The following is a 23606-nucleotide window of genomic DNA, read 5'->3' on the forward strand; positions in this document are numbered from 1 at the left end:
CCAGGTTTATAATAATAATAATAATATTTTGCGATCTATATAGCGCTTTTCTCCCTTTGAGACTCAAAGCACTTTACAAAGATACCAACATAAAGACATAAAAGTTAGGAGTTTCTGAAGGTCAGATAAGCAGACTGAATGCCTGATGGAAATGGTGGGTCTTTAGCTTTTTTTAAAAAGTCTATAAGGACGGTGCCTCTCTGATTGCGAACACTAAAGAGTTCCAGAAATTAGGGGCAGCGTGGCCAAATGCTCTGGAGCCTGAGTTTGTCCTTATTCTTGGCACTGAGAGGAGGGATGTGCTGGCGGGATGGGATGTAGGGTGTCAGGAGCTTTCAGGTACTGTGGGCCTTGGTTGTTTAAGGCTTTGAAGGTCAGCAGGCCAATTTCAAAATATGTTCGCCATTTAATTGGAAGCCAATGCAGGGAGTGGAGAACAGGTGTCATGTGGCAGGAGCAAGTTTGATTGGTCAGTAGTCCGCCTGCTGCATTTTGTACTGTCTGAAGGTGATAGAGTTCTTTTTTTGGGAGGCTCAAGTAGAGTGCAATGCAGTAATCTAGCCTAGAGGATACAAATGCATAGATTAATGTTGGTTTCCATTGAAAAGTTTTCCGCTTTGCTAGCGGTCGCTCTTTTGGTGTAGGTGTAAGTTAGAGTTGTCTTAATGCTTCCACCTGATGCCGGATTTCTAAAACTTTAATAGGTTTAATAGGTTACTATAGTAACCCGACCTTACACTACATTTGATCGCATATACGCATATATATTTTACCCATTGCTCGCTGTTAGAATAAAATCAAACACCTAATGCATGCACAATATCTACCTCTCAATCGCAACCCCCACCACAATAACTAATGTATTAACCCTTAATCTGCTAACCCCCATACCGCAAAGCATCTATTAAAGTTATTAAACCTTACAGCGCCATCCCCCCACAACGCAAACTATCTATTAAATATATTAACCCCTAATCCGCCATGCCCCCACAACGCAAACTACCTATTAAATCTATTAACCCCTAATCCGCACTACCCCCACAATGCACACTATCTATTTAAACTATTAAACCCGAATTCGTAATGCCTGCACACCGCAAACTATCTATTTAAACTATTAATCCCTAATCCGCAACATCACAATTAACCTAATAAAGCTATTAACCCCTAAACCACCAAACCCCACAATGCAAGTAATTAATCACTAAGCCCCTAACCTAACACCCCCTAAATTAACCCTATTACATAAATTAAAATAATCCTAAATTACAATTAAAATAAAAAAGCTAACATTATTTAAAAAAAAAAAAAAAAACTAAGTTTAAATTATGCTAAAATTACAGAAAATAAAAAAGTCTAACATTACATAAAATAATAAATAAAAATATAAAAAAAAAAAAATCCTAATTCCTATGAAAATAAAAAAGCCCCCCCAAAATAAAAACACCCCCATATCTAATACTTAACTACCGATAGCCCTAAAAAAGGGCCATTTGTGGGCATTGCCCTAAGTTAAACAGCTCATTTACCTTTAAAAAAACAGTAAAACCCCCCAAAAACAAAAAAAAACTAACACTAAAAAAAACCTACCCATTGCCCCTAAAGGGGCATTTGTATGGCCATTGCCCTTAAAAGGGCATTCAGCTCTTTTTCAGCGCCCAAATCCTTAATCTAAAAAATAAAAATAATCCTAACTCTAAACCCCAGATAGATACTCATGGTTCCTGAAGTCTGGTGGTGAAGTCTTCATCCAAGCGGCAACCTCTTCTATCTTCATCCAAGACCATGGAACTGAAGACCGGCGGCTGCGGAACCATGGATCGTGGAGGATCCTCTTCGTATGATCGTGGCTGTACACTGAATAGTGAATTTTAGGTACCCAATTAAATATGGCGTCCCTTGCATTCCTATCGGCTGATTTGATTCTTGAAATTCAAATCAGCCAATAGGATGAGAGCTACTGAAATCCTATTGGCCTTTAGGGGCAATAAGTAGTTTAGGATTTTTAGTGTTAGTTTTATTTTTATTTTGGGGGGGTTTTACTGTTAAGTTTTTTTAAAGGTAAAAGAGCTGTTTAACTTAGGGCAATGCCCTACAAAAGGCCCTTTTAAGGGCTATCGGTAGTTTAGTATTAGATTAGGGGGTGTTTTTATTTTGGGGGGACTTTTTTATTTTCATAGGGATTAGGTTTAATTTTTTAATTTTTTTATAATTTTGTTTATGATTTTATGTAGTGTTAGACTTTTTTCATTTTCTGTAATTTTACCTTAATTTAAACTTAGTTTTTTTATTTTTTAAGTAATGTTATCTTTTTTATTTTAATTGTAATTTCGGATTATTTTAATTTATGTAATGGGGTTGTTAGGTTTAGTGATTAGTTATTTGCATTGTGGGGTTTGGCTGTTTTAGGGGTTAATAGATTTATTAGGTTAATTGCAATGTGGGATAATGGCGGATTAGGGGTTAAAGGGCCATTATACACTCATTTTTTCTTTGCATAAATGTTTTGTAGATGATCTATTTATAAAGCCCATAAAGTTTTTTTTTTTAAAAAATGTACAATTTTGCTTATTTTTAAATAACATTGCTCTGATATTCAGACTCCTAAGTTTTATTTGAATACCGTCAGCTACCTTCTCCAGCTTGCTCCTGTTTGTGTAAAGGGTCTTTTCATATGCAAAAGAAGGGGGAGAAGGGAGTGTCTTATTTCCCACTTGCATTGGGTTTTCCAGCTACCTTTTCAACAGAGCTAAACTGAAAGCTTCTAAGTACGTTTTTAAACCATTTTATACTGGATTTTTATATCAGTATCTGTGCATCTTATTTTTTATAGTAGTGTCTGTTACATGCAGTTATATGAAAATGAGTTTATACTGTCCCTTTAATAGTTTAAATAGATAGTTTGCGTTGTGGGGGCATTGTGGATTAGGGGGTTAATAGATTTAATAGATAGTTGTGGGGCATGTTGGTTTAGAGGTTAATACATTTATTATAAATTGCGATGTGGGGGGATGGCGGATTAGGGTTTAATAGTTTAAATAGGTACTTTGTAATGTGGGCGCATGGCGGTTTAGTGGTTAATACATTTACTATAACTTGCGATGTGGGGGGATGGCAGATAGAGGGGTTTTGAAGTGTCGGGTTAGATTTCAATAGGAAAAAGGTCTCAAAGGGCACCTTTTTCCTGTTTTACACATAGTTGAGCTGTGTGTAATTTTTGTTAGTGTATCGGCAGCCTCCGACAGTGTATTTACGGTTTCTGCAGGCATTGGAAACCGGACATAATTTAAAGATTAGCTGCTTCCTATACTTTGTATGGGACACGATAATGTTTTTGGCAGCTGGAGTCCGGTTGCCGAAATTGGGTTTTAATGGGCCGATGGAAGCAGTCAATAAATGATATTGCTTCCGACAGCATATTTATTGGTTTGTGAGTGCACGCAAACTGAATTACGGCTCAATGAAAACGAGCCAGAAGTGTTTTAAATAGTCTACAAATAGCTCCTTTTACTTTTTTTTGGCATTTGGAATAGCTGACTTTTCCTGTGGTATCCTTACCTATTCTAAAAGTTTCTATACTTAATACTGTATAGTATAGGTTAATATAGTATAGTATAATATAGGTTAATATAGTATAGTATAGGTTAAAAAAACCCTGTGTAAACATAACCAGCTGAAGAAATTACACTCACTGTATGAGGTAGAAGAGATAAGCAATGCATGTTAAATTTCAGTTGTTGTAAATATTGTAAAGAAGCCTGTGTATCTACAGAAAGTGATAAACTAAGGATATGTGATTGCCCTGCATTCACAACCAATTGTGATGGGTTGTGGTTTCAATGACCAAAAACAGTAATTTCAAATACAAAAATAAACCTAAATGAACATTTAAAAAAAAAAAAAAAAAATGTTATACTCTGCAGCTGGTACAAAAAGTCATTGAAAACACATTAAGGTAAATACAATGTTACAATACATTGTCCCTTTAATTAAAATGCTTAATTTAATCTTGTGACTTATATAAAATAAGATAAACATGTTTAAAGTGCTACTGTATACTATGTAAATGTATTTGCAACCCAGCAACCTCTTTGTGTGACCACAGTTCCATAATACACCAATTCATTCATTTATTTATTTGTTGTAGTGGGTTTACTGATATTTATTTGCTTATATAATAATAATAAAATATATTCACCCTGTATGAGGGCATGGAAGGAGGTGGGGTCAAGTGTAGGTGAGAGGGGTGGAGTGTAGCAGGAGAGAAATAGGAGAAGAACAGGAAGTAGAACAGCAGTTTAAGAAAGGTGACAGAAAGAAGCTGACAGAAGAGAGACTCTAAACACTTACCTCATTGCGTCAGGTCAGGAGCTGCTGGCCAGGGTGGCGGCATTGGCGGAGAGCAGAGGAGCCCACTGGCTGGAAGAGCATTTGCTGGAGCAGGGAGTAGGACCAGATGAGGAGTCCAGCAGTACGGCAGGAAGGCCGCGGTCTTCCAGGAGGTCACATCGAACTAGCAGACTGAGTCCAAAGCTGCAGGCCAAGAGGCGGTCCAGGGCAGTGGTGAGGAGCAGGAACGTGTTGCGGGATCCGGTGAGGAGATCAGGCCGGAGTCGGCAGGGCACAGCAGGAGAGAGCAGCGTGAGGGAGGAGGATGTTGCACAGGCCCGTGACGTCATCAGACATTGACCAGAAGCGAGTACGGCGACCGGGCAGGAGGAGACCGGCCTGCTTGCTGAAGATGGCGGTAGGAGTGTGAGGGAGACAGCTGGGGGCATAATGGCAGGGGGGCCAGATCAGAGAGATAGGGCCCCTCCTTTCCTGATAGCAGTAGATGGGGAGCGAGCATGGTAGAGGCAGAGCAGGGGGTTGAGGTTATAGGCAGGGACTTAGTAGCTGGTGGCAGTAAAGGGTGAGCTGCTAGGGGCAGAAGAGGAGGTAGGGGCAGAAGCCAGAGGGGTGGGGGACCTGGACCTGGACAGAGGGAAATAAGTAGGAGTAGGGACAGGGGGCAGAATCAAGGTGCAGGGAGAGGTAGGAGTGTGGAGCAGGTGGGAGGGCAGGATGAGGGTGTGGCTATCTATAATGTGACACCCCTTTGTTCTTCAGGTGATCAGGACATGTTGGATGGCCTCCGCTGCAGTGCCGGCAGGGGGGTTCCACTGGCTTCAGTAATTCTGGACACGGACGTCGGTTCCATCTGGTTGGATACAGCCTACAGCGATCTGGACGGGGAAGATCTCAGTGAAGAACTACCTGCAGGACATTCTATGGCGGACCAGGTAGGAGAACTGGCTGCCTTGGCGCAACTGCTGCAGACACTATCACCCATACGGGGTTCTGGGGGGCAAAAGGGGGCCAGGACAAGGAATGGGGAGAGGGGGACACATGGGGGGAACACATCTGTCAGGGAGCTAGCAGTATGTTGACATCATCCATTTCCCAGGTGGAGAGGCACAGCCTAGCGGGACACAGCAGGGGTCAGAGAGATACAGGACATGAACAGCCTAGTGGGGGCCTCCTGCCAGAGGGAAGCACCCCCGAGAGGTGCCGGACTTACCCACATGGGGAAGGCTGAAAGGGACTGAGAATATCCGGACCAGGGACAGGAGATCTAGGTCTCCTCATGTCAGGAGCTCATCCAGGCGGGACACTTCAAGGAGGCGACACGAGTCGAGGAGAAGGGACACGGCGGTCCCATCTGCCCCAAGTGGAAAAAGGGACAGCCAGGGAGGTGTGCAATCAGGACCTAGAATGGCACCTACAGTAACAGGTGAGGCGGCTGGAGAGGCGGGGAGGGGCAGCTTGACTGGAGGTGTAAGTGGTGAGGGGATCTCAGGGGCTTTGATTAAGTGCCTGCAAGACCTGCTGCAGATAGTGGCAGGGCAATTGGGTAAGGGAGCAAGGGCAGGACCGATTGAGGTGGGGAGTGTTGCTGAAAAGGCATGGGTACTTTCAAGGGGACGGTCTACAGTGGTGGCGAAAGGGCCAGGAGCAGTAGGGACGGCACTTGTGCCAATGGTGGGGATGACAGGCATGGCGGGAGCTGGGTAAGCAGGGGCAGCCTTAAGGTTTCGGAGCAAGCTTTTAGATGACCATGTGTATGCTCCATTGGGCCTCTGGGCATTCATTTGACCCCAGAGTTGAAGGAACGTATTTGCAAGGGAGAGTATTTAGAAATATTCGCGTTGCTTCCCCTGAATCAGGTGTGGGAGGTGAAGGAGGACACCAAAGGGGATCAGACAAAAAAGGAGGAGGAGGAACATAAAAAATGTTACAGGAAGTTACCCAAAACCTTTGCTGATCAAGGGGCAGCATTATTTTGCTACTCAGTTGAGATCACGGGAGCTTATAGGATGTATGGGGGCATGGCATGGTGGCGGTACGACGACGAACAGTTTCATCAGCGCATCGCTGTCCGTCCTGAAAGGAGATTGGACGATAGGGATATGGGCATTTGGCTCAAGATAATGACCCCTCTGCACTCTGGCCAGTCCTTTCGGACCTCCTCAGTTGCAGGGAGCTCAGGTAGCGGCGTTTCAGCAGTGGCAATTAGGAAAGGGTTGTGTTTTCAATACAATGAAAGCACATGCAGGTTCGGAGCCTCGTGTAAACACAAGCACGAGTGCTCCAGCTGCGGGGGTGCCCTCTCCATGTCAAAGTGCTTCAAGAAAGGAAAAATGGGAGGAAAGGCCGGTGAATCTGTTGCTCAGAGCACGGACTCCAGTGAAGGTAAGAGAGATGTACAGTAGGGCATGGGGTAAGGAGGCTGACACAGAGCTGTTATTGACGGATTTTAGCTCTGGTTTCATGATTCCGTTTGAGGGGCAGGGCAGTGTTGACGTTTCTGAGAATCTCCATTAAGAGTTGTCCCCAAGAAGGTGCCTGGTCAATTTAGGTTGATTCACCATCTGTCTCATCGTAAAGGGAGTTTGGTTAATGACGGGATTGACCCCACACTGATGCAAGTCAGGTATGCCTCATTTGACAAGGCTGTCGCCTTGGTCAGAGAGGCGGGGAATTGAGCCCTCCTGGGAAAAGTGGACATTGAGGCTGCTTTCAGGCTGCTTCCGGTCTACCCTATTTTGCATCATTTGCTAGGGTGTTATTTTGAGGGGGGGTACTTTGTGGACTTATGCTTGCCCACAGGGTGCTCCATTTCGTGCGCGTATTTCGAGAAATTCAGCAGTTTCGGAGAATGGGTTGTGAAACGGCGCACTGGGGTCGGCTCAGTCATCCATTATTTGGATTACTTCTTGTTTGTGGGCCCTGCCGGGTCCCAGGTTTGCCAACATTTGATGTCAGTTTTTTCAGAGGTCATGGCTGTCTGGGAAATCCCAGTGGCTGCTGAGAAAACGGAGGGACTGGTAACTGAATTGAGTTTTTTGGGGATCCAAATAGACTCTGTGGCTGGGGGATGCAGGTTACCCTTGGATAAGGTGAGGGACCTGGTGGGGGTGTTGGAAGATTTTTTGGGTAGGAGGAAGGTGAAGCTGTGTGAGATGCAATCCCTGTTAGGTAAGCTTAATTTTGCTTGCTGTGTCATCCCGGGGGAAGGATGTTTAGCAGAAGGCTTTCCCTGGCGACGGTTTAGCAGCCGGAGCATAGAATTCGTTTGACAAAGGAGTTAAAGGATGATTTGGGAGTGTGGGTAAAATTTTTAGACATCTCAATGGAGTGACCATGGTGTAAAAGATTTTCGTTGCAGGGACTGACCTTGTTGTTGAAATGGTGGTAATTTTCTGGGCAGGATCCGGTTTTGATACTGTTGAGAAGGATCGAGGAATAGAAACAATTGGTTGTATCTAAGGCTGTTGTAAAACGGAGAGTGGCGGCTTTAGCCTTCCTGTGTAAGGTTATGGGGCAGGAGGATATCACAAAAGTTTTCGCGGTGCATATGGCAGTTCATAGCTTTTGTGTGGGGCGGGTTACAGTGGATAGTAGGCGGCCGGTGAGTTTTGATTTGCTTCACAGGGTGGTGGATCTATTGCCGAGCGTATGCTCATCGGAGTTTGAGGCAGCCTTGTTCAGGGCTGCTTTTGTTCTCGCCTTTTTAGGCGTCTTTAGGGTTTCTGAGTTGGTAGCTGTGAATAAATCAGGAACCGGTGGTTTACAGATTGGGGATGTGAGGATAGGAAAGGGTAGTCTCAAGATTTGGCTGCGCAGATCAAAGACGGACAGATTGGGGTGAAGGAAGCTAATACAGCTATACGCGGTAGGGAAGCGGCCAGTGGGAGAAGGGTCCTTTTTGGTTCATGAAAATGGGATGGCGTTATCGAGATTTCAGTTTGTGGCGATTTTCCGTAGAATTATTGGGTTGTTGGGTTTGCAGGTTAAAGAATTCAGTTTGCATTAGTTTGGATCGGGCCGGTGACTGAAGCGTTTGATAGAGGTTTGGGGGAGGATGTGATTAAGAGAATTGTGCGCTGGTGCTCTGAAAGTTTTAGGGGGTACGTGAGGCTATAAGGGCAGCGATCGCTTCTAGAAAAGGCACTCAGATGGGCTGGGTGGAGTCGGGTGTCAGTTTTAAATGGTTCAAGGTCAGGGGTTTACGGTGGAGTGAGGTGGTGAGGTTAGTGGTGGGCTATGCCCGTTTATTCAAGCTGCCTTCCATTCTGGTTATTCATGCGGGTGGGAATGACCTGGGTTTTATGTCTCAGAAAGATCTAATAGACTGTATAAAGAGAGACATATCTAGGCTGTGGCAGTTATTTCCAGGTCTCATTGTGGTTTGGTCCGAGTTTGCGTCGAGTTTGGTGAGGAAGGCGGCTTGGGATTTTAAGAGCTTGGAAAATTCAAGAAAGAAAGTGAACAGAGTTATCACAGGTTATGTAATGAGCCGGGGGGATTGGCATTTGCCATGTTGTTGTTGGGGTACATCTGAACGAGGTTGGGCAGCAGTTGTTTATATTTAACATCAAAGAAGGGGTTGAAAAGGCCTTAGCCCGGTTGGGTGGGGATCGGCCTTAGGCCTTGCTGTGGCGGGTGTTTGCCTATTTTAGGTCAATAACTGGCTAGTGGTACCTCCTGCTGGGTTGCAGAGGAGAGATTCAGTCTTTTATTTAAGGGAGCGAGTGGACTCCCTCCTCATGTGGACCAGCGAAAAGTTGGGGTCAAGTGTAGGTGAGAGGGGTGGAGTGTATCAGGAGAGAAATAGGAGAGGAACAGGAAGTAGGACTGCAGTTTAAGAAAGATGACAGAAGGAAGCTCCCTCCCTCCCTGAATTTTAGGTAGGATTTAGTGAACGTCACAGTATTCTAGTGGCGGGTGTTTGCCTATTTTAGGTCAATAACTGGCTAGTGGTACCTCCTGCTGGGTCACAGGGGAGAGATTCAGAACTGTGGGGCATGTGCCTGGATCCTGCAACATGCGTGTTTGGTCGGTAAGGATTCTTGTTAAAGTTTATGTTGTTATTTATGATATTTATTAAGTATTTAATAAAATTGGGCTGCAGCCTTTTCAACCCAGTATGGTTGTCAGTCTTTTATTTAAGGTCTCATGTCTCAAGTATAGTAACACATTATCTTATAAACGTATTTTACTGTGTATAATTAAGCATTTTATATTCAAGTCTTAAAGGGACACTGAAACCAAATGTTTTCTTTCGTGATTCAGATAGAGCATGCAATTTTAAGCAACTTTCTAATTTACTCCTATTATCATTTTTTCTTTGTTCTCTTGCTATCTTTATTTGAAAAAGAAGGCATCTAAGATTTTTTTTTTTATTTAGACCTCTGGACAGCACTATGTATGATGAATTTATCCACCAATCAGCAAGAACAACCCAGGTTGTTCACCAAAAGTGGGCCGGCATTTAAACTTACATTATTGCATTTCAAATAAAGCTACCAAGAGAATGAAGAAAAATTGATAATAGAAAATAAAAATTTAAAAAGTTGCTTAAAATCTCATGCTCTATCTGAATCACAAAAAAAAATAATGGGTTTAGTGTCCCTTTAACTAATTTCTAGTAAATGTGTTCAGTCATTTCTAAAAGAAACTTAAAAAAATGTATATATTTTTTTCTGCGTATATACACTTGAAACAATATTTTTACCTACATGCCCAATAGTTTAATCAATGCACAGTGTATACAATATGCAATATGTGTCATCTATAGAGATGGTTTATTTAAAATTGTAGAGGGAATAAAATTAACTTATTATAATATTATTATAGTGCTTGCTGTGGTTTACGGTTTTGAGGCATGTTTAACATGTCAGAAGTATGAAGACTGATGGATTTTTAGTGGAAAGGAAATATAATAAGATTATTATGTTGAAATATTGATTTTAAGACAAATGTAAAGGTAATGTGATCAAAGACAGATGCTCTGTAAAATGTGTTTGATTGGCTCTGATGATTCCGTTATTTGATATTCAAACACATATACATTTGTACAATAAAACATTTCTGAATTATTTTAATAAAATGAAGTTTAGAATTACTCAAAGTTCTTGTTTCAAATCATCTAAATGTTTTGAATGCAATAGATAATGCGAGTATTTAACCCCTTAAGGACCAGGCATTTCAGACTAAGGGGCCGATTTAACAAGCCCCAACTCTGGCCATCTCGCTCTGTTTCCGCGTTAAGAAGCAGCGGGTTTAAGATATATATATATATATATATATATATATATATATATATATATATATACAGTAAATATATATATATATATATATAGAGAGAGAGAGAGAGAGAGAGAGAGAAAGCGAGAGAGAGAACTAACTTATTGTATAGCCCATTAACAATCTGTTTGTTCCACAAAAAACCTCTAGATACATTGTTTCAAATACCTCAAATGATTCTGGGTAAAATATGCAAATAATGTTCATAAATGATGTTCCTTTTAACTTCAATCTGCTTATAGGCAGATTCCCTTTTAGCGATAACATTGCTGTGTACAAAGCTTTTTAGCTTAGCTGGGGTTAGTACAGTGATTCAGAACCATCCTAGTACAGCCGTTTCATGGTTTTTGCCACTCATTAGCTGGGAGTAGGCTGAATCACTGCTGGGTGTAGTCAATTTCCTAGCGAAAAAACAGCAACTTTTGAAATTGTGAGGAGGCAAAAAGTTAGATTAAATTCCACCACTTTGCACAACATGTAGTAAGAATAACTCATTGTGTAGCCCATTAACAAACCTAGACAAGTCAAATTACTTGTTTTTCCCATAGATGGAAAGGAACAGTATGAGGGAGTGAGGGATAACACTGATTTGGTTTTCTTTCTATAAAGGCATATATAGGTAACAATACAAATGTATACATATTTTAGATCAGTGTTTACAAACTCCAGTCCTTAGGACCATTAAAAGTCCAGATATTCCTTATATCTCAACTAGCGCACAGGTGAAATAATCAGCTGGTGGGTGAGCTGATTATTTCACCTGTGTTCTAGTTAAAGGGACAGTTTAGTCAAAATTAAACTTTCATGATTCAGATAAGAAATGAAATTGTTAACAACTTTCTAATTGACTTTTATCATTAAATTTGTTTTGTTCCCTTGGTGGTATTTTTGAAAATCCAAACCTAGGTAAGCTCAAACTGATTTCTAAACAGTTGAAAATGGCCTCTTAGCTCAGAGCATTTTGAATGTTTTTCACAGTTAGACAGTACTAGTTCATGTGTGTCATATAGATAACATTGTGCTCAATCCCATTGAGTTATTTAGGAGTCTACACTGGTTGGCTGAACTGCATGTCTGTCAAAAGCATTGAGATAAGGGGGCAGTCTTCAGTGGCTTAGATACAAGGTAATCACAGAGGTAAAACATATATTAATATTACTGTGTTTGTTAAGCAAAACTGGGGAATGGGTAATAATAAATGGATTATCTATCTTTTTAAACAATAAAAATTCTGGTGCAGACTGTCCCTTTAAGATATAATGAATATTTGGCCTATTAAGGGTCCCGAGGACTGGGTTTTCAGAACACAACTTCAGATATATAGATACCAAAAAACAACTCACTGTTTACTTAAAAAAAAAGAAAAAAAGACAGTTTTGGTAACTGAACATAAAAAACCTTGAAGAATGTCAATGCCAGTCATCATGTGAATTAAGCAAACTGCAACAATAACTGCAGAATAGATTTAAACATTATACGGACCAGCAGCCTTTAGTATCTATAAATAGAGGCAGTGCAAAACTATTTCTATAGTGATAGTGAATTCTGAAAATATGTTTTTAAGCTAAGATGACTGATAAAAAAAGCATAAAATTCTGTCTTAAGAGGATTTGAATAAGTTAAAAAAAATCTTGTCTAGACATTGCTGATTTATGCAGGGAGCATGCTAAATGCATTGTCATCTTTGCCATCCTGGAAGAATACATTTAAGATTTTTATTCATAGCTTATATACTTAATTTGTAAGATGAAAGTTGTAGTGGTGACGACTAAGAGAGAGTACAAAGGGCTTTTTTAAACCAATTGTTCATTAATTCAAATGTTTTGTCCATTGTAAATAAACAAAAAATAAATCATTTCAATTTAGCAAATCTTGTAGTAGAAACAATATTTTTTTGAAAGGCTGATAACTTAAATATGATCAGCTAGTAAAAATAAAGATAATTACAACTATATTTGAAAATTATTAGAAACCAGATAAATATTTGCCTTTTCAAAATTTCTGAATATTTCAAATTTCCAACTAATCATTAAGAAACTGAATTCTTCTTCTCAAGTAACCAGATACTGTATTTTTCATTATCAGAAGCTGGGTTTCAATCTGTACCAATAGGAAACATTCAAAATATCTATAAATGTCAATGAAGTGCCACAGTAAGTCAGATTCCATATAGGATAGATCGTGATGCTAAATATGAAGAATGAGGGAAGCCAAAACTTTAGAAAAGACCCATATTGTGTGTTAACAAATGGCTTCCAGCAAGAAAGAAGAAACACTTCCCACACAGTTTTGTGGGAGTGGGTAGTGCTCTTGGTTACGGAACCTGCTTTAGTTGTACATGTTGTGATTTGAAAGGGAACAACTGGGGTTGCGGTGAGGTGTGGTGGTATATGGGAATAGCTAATATTTTTTGTAATGATGTATGTAAAATATCTTATTTGAAGCTATCTGCTGTGACTAAGAATATAGAGTTGTAAGTGTCAATACACAACCTTATATATATATATATATATATATATATATATATATATATATATATATATATATATATATATAGAGAGAGAGAGAGAGAGAGAGAGAGAGAGAGAGAGAGAGAGAGAGAGAGAGAGAGAGAGAGAGAGAGAGAACCTCATATATATGCAAATGCCTTTAAGAATGTGCTATTTAAGGAAGGAAAGAGGCTGAGCTCTGTGAGCAGTGAACAAGTGCTGCTAAAGCACAAAACATGTCTGCTGTACAGGACTCCAGCAGTTTTTGTTTACTTATATGTTTGTGCTAGTGTCTGCTAGTGGTGACTGGCATCTATACGGCTATTTGCTATTTCAACATTAACTTTGACACTTATTCTGTTTTTATTGGTTTTATTGGATCTAATAAACTTTGGGATTTCGTTTTACCTAAGAAGTGCCTGGATATTCTTTGTTTCTATATATATATATATATATATAGTATCCCACAAAAGTGAGTACAGCCCTCACATTTTTGTAAATATGTTATTATATCTTTTCATGTGACAACAGTGAAGAAATTACACTTTGCTACTACTGTAAAGTAGTGAGTGTAAATGTGCTGTCCCCTCAAAATAACTCAACACACAGCCATTAATGTCTAAACTGTTGGCAACAAAAGTGAGTACACCCCTAAGTGGAAATGTCTAAATGGGGCTCACAGTGTCAATATTTTGTGTGGCCACCATTATTTTCCAGCACTGCCTTAACCCTCTTGGGCATGGAGTTCACCAGAGCTTCACAGGTTGCCACTGGAGTCCTCTTCCACACCTCCATGATGACATTACAGAGCTGGTGGATGTTAGAGACCTTGCACTCCCCCACCTACCATTTGAGTATGCCCCACAGATGCTCAATAGGGTTTAGGTCTGGAGACATGCTTAGCCAGTCCATCACCTTTACCCTCAGCTTCTTTAGCAAGGCAGTGGTCAACTTGGAGGTGTGTTTGGGGTCATTATCATGTTGGAATACTGCCCTGCGGCCCAGTCTCCGAAGGGAGGTGATCATGCTCTGCTTCAGTATGTCAAAGTACATGTTGGCATTCATGGTTCCCTCAATGAATTGTAGATCCCAAGTGCCGGCAGCACTTATGCAGGCCCAGACCATGACACTCCCACCACCATGATTGACTGTAGGCAAGACACACTTGTCTTTATACTCCTCACCTGGTTATTGCCACACACGCTTGACACATCTGAACCAAATAAGTTTATCTTGGTCTCATCAGACCACAGGACATGGTTCAAGTAATCCATGTCCTTAGTCTGCTTGTCTTAGTTTGCAGGCTTTCTTGTGCATCATCTTTCGAAGAGGCTTCCTTCTGGGACGACAGCCATGCAGGCCAATTTGATGCAGTGTACAGCGTATGGTCTGAGCACTGACAGGCTGACCCCCCCACCCCTTTAACCTCTGCAGCAATGCGGCAGCAATCATACATCTATTTCCAAAAGACAACCTCTGGATATGATGCTGAGCACGTGCACTCAACTTCTTTGGTCAACCATGGAGAGGCCTGTTCTGAGTGGAACCTGTCCTGTGAAACCGCTGTATGGACTTGCCTACCGTGCTGCAGCTCAGTTTCAGGGTCTTCGCAATCTTCTTATAGCTTAGGCCATCTTTATGTAGAGCAACAATCCTTTTTTTCAGATCTTTAGAGAGTTCTTTGCCATGAGGTGCCATGTTGAACTTCCAGTGACCAGTATGAGAGAGTGTGAGAGTGATAACACCAAATTTAACACACCTGCTTCCCATTCACACCTGAAACCTTGTAACACTAACGAGTCACATAACACCAGGGAGGGAAAATGGCTAATTGAACCCAATTTGGACATTTCCACTTAGGGGTGTACTCACTTTTGTTGCCAACAGTTTAGACATTAATGACTGTGTTTTGAGATTTTTTGAGGGGACAGCAAATTTTTACTGTTATACAGGCTATACAATCACTAATTTGCATTGTAGCAAAGTGTCATTTCTTCAGTATTGTCACATGAAAAGATATAATGAAATATTTATAAAAATGTGAGGGGTGTTCTCACGTTTGTGAGATACTGTGTGTGTGTGTGTGTGTGTATATATATATATGTATAAATAAATATATATATATATATATATATATATATATATATCCTCCGTGTGTGTCTGCACTCCCAATGCTGTGTAGTCATCAACCAGGGTGCAAAGTCAAACAAGTATACAGTCTATGTCCAATAAAGGACTGCACTCACTGGATTTAGTTTCAGAAACCTTCAAATCTTTATTGTGGTAACGTTTCGGGGTTCGCAGACCCCTTCCTCAGACCAGACAACAGTGCAAGTGAACAAAGTGTGCAATATATAGCACTAGCCCCACCCATCACAAACATCAAAATTGCGCCAAAAATCCATCACCATGGTAACACACAAACAAGGCCCCATGACCATACCAGAAAACACAATCAAAATACAAAATAAAACAAACTGCATATGCAAGTATTTTGCATAACCTCATAGTTGAACACTAATATGTACAATCATCAGAAGTAGTAGATATTCAGTAGTTACAATAGAATCACTGTAATTAGTTACTGATCCAGTTTAAGTAGCTTAAAGTATATTTAGACAAGCAATGATGGAAAACACACTAATCAAATAATCAAATAATCAAAGTAAACATCATGCAAGAAGAGGAATCTATCTATCAGTTGCACTGTTTAAAAACATATCCACCTCCCTGTATCCAGTTACAGGACTCAATCTTAAGGAAATATACACATAAGCCATATCATATAAACATTGCAACATAGATTAGGCATTTAAACTTCTAGCATTTGAACTAGATGAAAAATAAACAAATAATAAAAGTCAATCAGATATATATAGATATATATGAGGTCTGTTACTGCTAATTCAATGTCCCCCATATTTATCCCAAGGCTTGCTATGACCAATCCTATGTAAAAGTATGTGAGCTATAAGTACTAATCTGACATTCTGGCAGATACAAATATACAAAAATACAAAATTGTCAAGCCCCCTGGGCGCGCAGAGCAATGTGTTGTGTCCCATGCGAGTTGAATATAACAAAAAGGCCCGTAGTTCCCAGTGTCAGGGTTCTATGCAGGATGTCTTAGCCGGTGTATTATACCCTAGTGTTGGGAGCTAAGATAGATGTAAACATGGGTGCGTGTATTTACCTATGTAGCAAGTCTGTGTACCGAGTCTGTAGTGCATCAGTGAAACAGGCGCGGCTCAACCCGGTATAGCGTGAGTGAGCTTGGAGCACGACCGCATGGCTAATTAGCATAGCCTGTCAGTCAGTCAATGGGCGTAGCTAGGTCACGGAGTGACAGCGGAGCCTGTGATTAGAGTTATGCCGGGCTGCTACTATACCTATCTCTACTTGCATATGCAGTTTGTTTTATTTTGTATTTTGATTGTGTTTTCTGGTGGTATGGTCATGGGGCCTTGTTTGTGTGTTACCATGGTGATGGATTTTTGGCGCAATTTTGATATTTGTGATGGGTGGGGCTAGTGCTATATATTGCACACTTTGTTCACTTGCACTGTTGTCTGGTCTGAGGAAGGGGTCTGCGAACCCCAAAACGTTACCACAATAAAGATTTGAAGGTTTCTGAAACTAAATCCAGTGAGTGCAGTCCTTTATTGGATATAGACTATATATATATATATATATATATATATATATATATATATATATATATATATATATATATATACAGTATATATATAAACAAAAAATAAAAAAGCACCAATCCTTAATCTGAATTATCCAAGCTCCCACTACAGTAAAAATGTATATGCAGAGAGATGGTGCATGGATGTAGTAAAATATTAACTCAATAATAAAAAAAAATCAAATTTAGGACCACAAGCCTACCCTAACCAGCATTGGTTATAAAAAACAAATATAAAAAAAAAAACATTTTCATGCCAAAAAAGTTTTGTGATCTCTAGAAAATCATGTGTTGCATACTGTACATCTATATAAAAAAGTAAAAAATCAAAGCAACCACTCTTAAAGGGACATTATACACCAAATTTTTCTTTACATAAATGTTTTGTAGATGATCCATTTATATAGCCTGTGTTAAAAAAAACATTCCACTAAGACTCTTCCTCTTTCTCTTTAAGTTATTACAACTAAAAGGTTTAATAGATAACTTGAAGAATATAACCAAAACACAACAAATAATGATGAAGGCTGTAAAAAAAAAATAATCAAGGATTAATCAAAATTCGTTAAGATAAAGATTTGGAAAACATAACAGTGTTGAAAGGGACCTGTGCGGTAAATTTGATTTTTTTTCAGAAGCTTGATAGATTTTTAGGAAGTGAAAATATAAATAATGTTTTATTAGTAATGGAAACCTGGAAGCAAAACAAAAAACAGAAAATGCTTGACTCAGTGTCTTTAAGAAAAACAGGGAACCCCTGGGAGTTCGAAGTAACGGGAAGGGGACTTGACCGTTGGAGGAATTAGGCCTTGGGTGTGATTGGTTACTTTCTGTAGGGGGGCGGGCTTAGCACGCGCTGTTACGCATTTAAAGAAAGAGCGGGAGAATCTGTCATCAGAATAATTATCAAACCTTTCTAGAAAGTGCTGTGCTTGTCAGTTAGTAATTCTGCGATGGCGCATTTTGATGCGATTTTTGACCAACTTAAGTTGGAAGCTGCAAAAATGGGCCCTACCTGGCTCGAAGAAAAAATTACGTCCATTGCTTAGCCCGGTTGTCGAACCCAGAGTGGATATCGTGGAGGTGGCTCCGAAAACATTGAGGCGTTCGAGGCCTCCAGTTCGTTCTGATCCGGATTCTGAAGGGGGTAATAGCGGTCGGAGAAAATCCAGCCCCAGTCCGGGGTTAAAGGCGTCTGTGAGGAAGAAGTCAAGTTCTAGCTCCGGAAGTCGGCAGACCGGAGCGGAGTTTGCTGATAATGTGATGCAGTCCGGGAGCACTTGTTCCATTACGGAACAATTCACTGAGCCTGTAATGAAGGGTGATTCTTTGCCTAAGGGTAAGACGGCCAATTTAGGCCAGAAAGTAGTAATTAGAGGAAAAAAGCAAGCTAGTAAAAGTGACGGCCCGCCGAGGCCTATTTTTCCGTGTGGGGGTAATGAACAAGCGAGTATATATAGTTTAGGTAGCGCCTTAATGAAAAAGAAAGGTGAGGGTTTGATTGTATCAGGGCCGATTGAAATACCTCAGGCAGTTTCAGAACAGTTACATAATGTTTCTAAGTCGGCTCAGATTTTAAGACCTTGCAATAATATGGAAGATCAGGCTTATCGGCTGTTAGACGAGAGGGTGGAAAGGCCTGAAGCCAGCGATAGTCAGCATGATACCGAGGTTGATAACGGTGTGGTAGAATTAGATTTATATTTAGATTCTTCTGAGGAGGATTTTATTCATCCTTCTCCCAATGTAGTTAACACTATTAGCCAGTTTAATACGTCAGTCAGGGTCACGGGTGATCCAGCTTTAAAGGGCGAGTTAAGAAATTTGAGGGATAGGAATGTTGAAGTAATTAAAAATGTACCTGTCACTAATGATGTTTTTCTTTTAGATGGGAATGAAACTGGGTCACGGCCTGAGAATTCCCAGGGTTTTTTAATGGTGGGAAATGACGGCCTAAGTGGGGAGGCTTATGGCCTTCAGGAATCTTGGACGGAAAATATCAGGCTGGATATTGAGGACGGCGTTCCAGGGGTGGAACGTTTTAATGCAAAGGGAGAAGAAACAAGGGTGAGTACGGCCAACAATTTTAATTTTGGTCTTCAGGGCATGATGGGTCAGAGTATTAATAATACATTTCATAGCTCGGTTAACTCTGTTCAACGTCCAAACAGGTCTGGGATTGGGAGAATACAAGGTAGAGGTAGACAACGCAAGAGGTATGGGGATTTAAAGGGAGAAGGGTTTGAGGTCCCATCAGCTAAGAAGGGTAAGGGTGTTTCAGTGGATAGTAGGTTGGGTATGTCTACAGCTAGTAGGGGCATTGGAATTTGGGCACCTTCTGGGGGTTTGTCACATGTTTCTTTTTTACAGACGGAAAAAGGGCAGCAATTAATGACTAACACGGATCCCAGGGCTATTGGTTTCCAGAATACAGAGAAGGTTACGGCTGCATCTCAAAGGGTTCAGTCTGCAGTGACTCAGGACCCGAGTACAGGTAATGAGGGATCTGGTGTTGTGAATCTGAATGTGGGGGTTGATACAGTTGGTGTGCATGCTGATCCTTTATCTATAACTGTTGTAGCAGGTTTAAGGGGCTTGTTAGCCAAATTAGAAGGAGCAAAAGTCACGGGGGGAGTCGCCAATTCATGGGTTCCCACAGAATTGGCTAACCAAAATAGGGTATTAGGGATTGGTGGTGAGGGAATAAAGGATGTAGGGTCAGTACCTCAATCTCAAATGGTCGGTTTATCTCAGCAAAAGGGGGCTAATGTTGATAATAAAACGGCTGGGGGTCCTGAGCTGAAGATTGCTGACACGGCTTTGGCCAGGTCTTGTTTGTGTTCTATTGGGCCTTTGGGCATGCATTTGACGGTAGAGTTAAGAGAAAAGATATACAAGAGAGATTTTATTGAATTATTTTCCCTCCTTCCTCTTGATCAGTCTTTTGAGATACCTGAAGACTCAAAAAAGGATTCGGCCAAGAAGGAAGAGGAGGAAAGGAAAAGACGTTACAGAAAATTACCAAAAACATTTACTAACTGGTTCCAGGCTTTTCTTATTTATGCTAGTGTATTTTCTGTTAAGTTCCCTGATCAAGGAGCTGCCCTCTTTTGTTATTTAGATGAAATTGCAGCTGCTCAGAGAACATATGGTGGTATGGCTTGGTGGTATTATGATGAACAATTTAGACAACGTTTGTCGGTTAAGCCTGAGATGAAATGGGATGATCGTGATATGGGTCTATGGCTAAAAGTGATGACTCCGTTAAGGTCTTCGCAGCCCTTTCGAGGGAGTGCCGGCGGATCTCTTCAAAACGGTTCGTCGGCAACAGCCAAAAAAGGTTTCTGTTTTGCTTTCAATGAAAAGTTCTGTAAATGGGGAGCATCATGTAAATTCAGACACGAATGCTCTGGGTGTGGTGGATCCCACCCTTCCAGTAAGTGTTTCAAAAAGAACAAATTGGGAGGAACCCAGGAGCTCCCTGAAAAAGGGATTAACTCCGGTGAGGCTAAGCGGGATGGAGCTGTGGCTCGTACTTTACGCTAAACAGAAAGGTTGTGGTGATAAGGCCTTGTTGTTGCTACATGGTTTTGAGTTTGGTTTCAGAATTCCATCTTCAGGAGGCGTTGTTCATTACAGGGGTAACCTTAAGTCTGCTAGGGAATGGCCTGAGGTTGTTAGGAGTAAGCTTGAGAAGGAGGTTTCTTTGGGTCGAATGGCAGGTCCTTTTAAAATATCTCCTATCCCCCATTTGCGTATTTCTCCTTTAGGAGTGGTTCCTAAGAAAGAGCCTGGTAAATTTCGTTTAATTCACCACTTATCATTTCCAAAAGGTGGATCTGTTAATGATGATATTCCGGATGAATTATCGTCTGTGTCTTATACATCATTTGACATGGCGGTTAAGTTGGTTAGAGAGGCTGGGCAATTCGCTTTAATGGCTAAAGTAGATATTGAGGCGGCTTTCCGGTTACTTCCAGTTCATCCTTCTTCACATTATTTGTTGGGTTGTTGTTTTGAGGGTTTTCTCTACATTGACTTATGTCTCCCGATGGGTTGTTCTATTTCTTGTTCTCTGTTTGAATGCTTTAGTTCCTTTTTGGAATGGGTTGTTAAATTCAGGTCTGGATTTTCATCAGTAGTTCATTATCTGGATGATTTTCTTTTTGTTGGTCCCCATGATTCGGACGTTTGTTTGAAATTAAGGGATTGTTTTTATTCAATGGCATCTGATTTTGGGGTTCCTATTGCAATGGAAAAATCTGAGGGTCCAGTTACGGCCCTTAAATTTCTGGGTATTACAATAGATTCTGAAAGTATGGAATGTAGGCTACCTCTGGAAAAGATTGTGGATTTGTCAGAAATGATTCAGCAATTTTTGGCGGTCCGTAAGGTGACTTTGAAAAAAATGCAATCTTTACTTGGAAAGTTGAATTTTGCTTGCAGAATCATTCCTATTGGTAGAGTTTTTTCTAGAAGAATGTCATTGGCTACGTCTGGTGTTAGTAAGCCTCATCATTTTGTAAGGATTAAAAAAGGTCACAAGGATGATTTGAAAGTTTGGTTGGAATTCCTTAAAAATTTTAATGGTGTTGCAATATTCATGGAAGCTAGGGTCTCTAATGTTGATTTGGATTTGATAACTGATGCAGCTGGGGGTGTTGGTTTCGGGGCTTATTTTCAAGGGCATTGGTGTGCTGAAGTGTGGCCTCAAGAGTGGGTCAATTTAGGTTTAACCAAGAACCTAGTTTTCCTTGAGCTATTTCCTATTCTGGTGGCTCTGTTTGTGTGGGAAGTGGATTTGATGAATAAATCCATATTGTTTCATACAGATAATATGGGTGTTGTTTCTGCTATTAATTCTTTATCTGCATCATCATTACCAGTTTTGCGTTTATTAAGAGTGCTAGTCCTGAAATGTTTAAGTATGAATGTTTTCGTCAGGGCAAAACATATCCCTGGTAAGCTTAATTTGATAGCAGATTCTTTATCTCGTTCACAGTGGTCTCGCTTTCGAGAGTTGGCGCCTCAGGCGGACGTAGTTGGAGCGACGTTTCCCGTCCAACTTTGGAAGCTTGGGACGGAGGATTGGCTGAATTAATTAAAAAATCTTTGGCTCCAGGTACTTGGACATCCTATGTATCAGTTTGGAAGGAATGGGAAATGTGGTTATGTCAATCTGAAATTAAAGAAGGGTATGATGATGTCACGGGTTGCTTATTGGAATGGATGTGGCATTGGGGAAATGTGGGTTTGTCACCATCTAATATGGAAAGAAGATTGGCGGCCCTTGCTTTTAGATTTCGCTTATTAGGTTTGTCTGATGTTACAAAGGTTTTTTGGGTCCGTCAGGTTCTTAAAGGCTTGAAGAAAAAGACAAAGGTTAGAGATAAGAGAAGACCTATTACATTTTCTTTACTTCAAAAAATTTGGGTGGTATTAGCAGAGATTTGTGCATCAAGATTTGAATTAATATTATTTAGAACGGCCTTTGTATTGGCCTTTTTTGGGGCATTTAGAGTTTCGGAATTGGTAAGCCCTAGCAAAAAAGTTTCAGGCGGTTTACAAAAAGAAGATGTAATATGGAATGATAACAGAGTAGAAATATTACTGAGAAGTAGTAAAACGGACATATATGGGAAAGGCAAGAACATAGTGCTATTCCCTAGTGGTGGTGAAATATGTCCATGTCAGGTAATGATGCTTTATGGGTCCATACGGCCTTTGCAGGATGGCCCTTTGTTGGTTCATTCAGACGGTTCTTTTTTATCACAATATCAATTTAGAGCCATTTTAAGAGGTTCAATTGTTTTATTGGGTCTTAATCCTTTAGAGTTTGGATCTCATTCTTTCCGGATTGGAGCTGCTACTGAAGCCGCTATGTTAGGTCTCAGAGAGGATATAGTTAAAAAGATTGGTAGATGGGGTTCAAGTCATTATAAATCTTATGTTAGGCCTGATTTAAGGATATAAAAAAAAAAAAAAAAACCTTGAATAGAATGTATGTTTTGGAATGTTTGAGTTGTAATCATCCTGAACACTCCTTTTTCTCTTATTTTAGGTGTAAAGATCGTATGGGTGATGGGGCATTCGTTTATATACTGGGCCAATGCTGAGGCCAGTAAGAAAATGGGCGGCCTTCAGCTTGGGTGTCCTGTGGATCAATGGGAGGTCAAATGGTTTGGGATTAGGGGGATGTGCTGGGAACTCTTTTTTCCGTTGTTTCTAGATTTTGGCAGAATGTTTCCTCGTCCTCAGGTTTTGATAGTGCATTTGGGGGGAAATGATTTAGGTATGATTCCTCAAAAGGAACTAGTTAGAAGAATCAAAAGAGATCTGGGCAACATAAAGGAACTTTATCCTGAAATCAAAATAATTTGGTCACAGATTACTCCTAGGTTGGTTTGGAGATCAGCGAGGGATTATGATAGGCTAGAAAAGAGTCGTAAGAAAATTAACAAAATAATTAGCTCTTTTGTTAAGAGGTTGGGGGAGGTGTAGTTTTCCACCCAGATTTCGAAGTAGATGGGGCTGAGGAATTTTATTTAAAAGATGGTGTTCATTTTAACCAATTTGGGCTGCAGCTATTTATTTTCGATATAAAAGAAGCTTTGGGAAAAATATTGGGTTTGGCGGGACTGGGCTGTTCGGTCAGTCCAGTCGGTGGCGGGGGTGCTAGTTCCCAGACAAATATGGTACGCAATGTGGCCAAGTGATTTGGAGGATTTTAAGTAGTTGCCTCTCCATGGGGTGAGTGGACAACTGGTTTTATAGGGGCAAGGGGTTCCCTATTA

The 23606-nt window shown here is 40.6% G+C and overlaps 1 protein-coding gene across 1 annotated transcript in view; it reads right to left on the reverse strand.

The window, feature by feature from the left end:
* GABRA1 (gamma-aminobutyric acid type A receptor subunit alpha1) overlaps positions 1–23606 on the reverse strand; it is a 324076-nt gene that overhangs the window by 149488 nt on the left and 150982 nt on the right. The gene's annotated exons all lie outside the window — the stretch shown is intronic.

Source organism: Bombina bombina, chromosome 6 (assembly GCF_027579735.1).
Source record: "Bombina bombina isolate aBomBom1 chromosome 6, aBomBom1.pri, whole genome shotgun sequence".
Classification (NCBI taxonomy): Eukaryota; Metazoa; Chordata; class Amphibia; order Anura; family Bombinatoridae; genus Bombina; species Bombina bombina.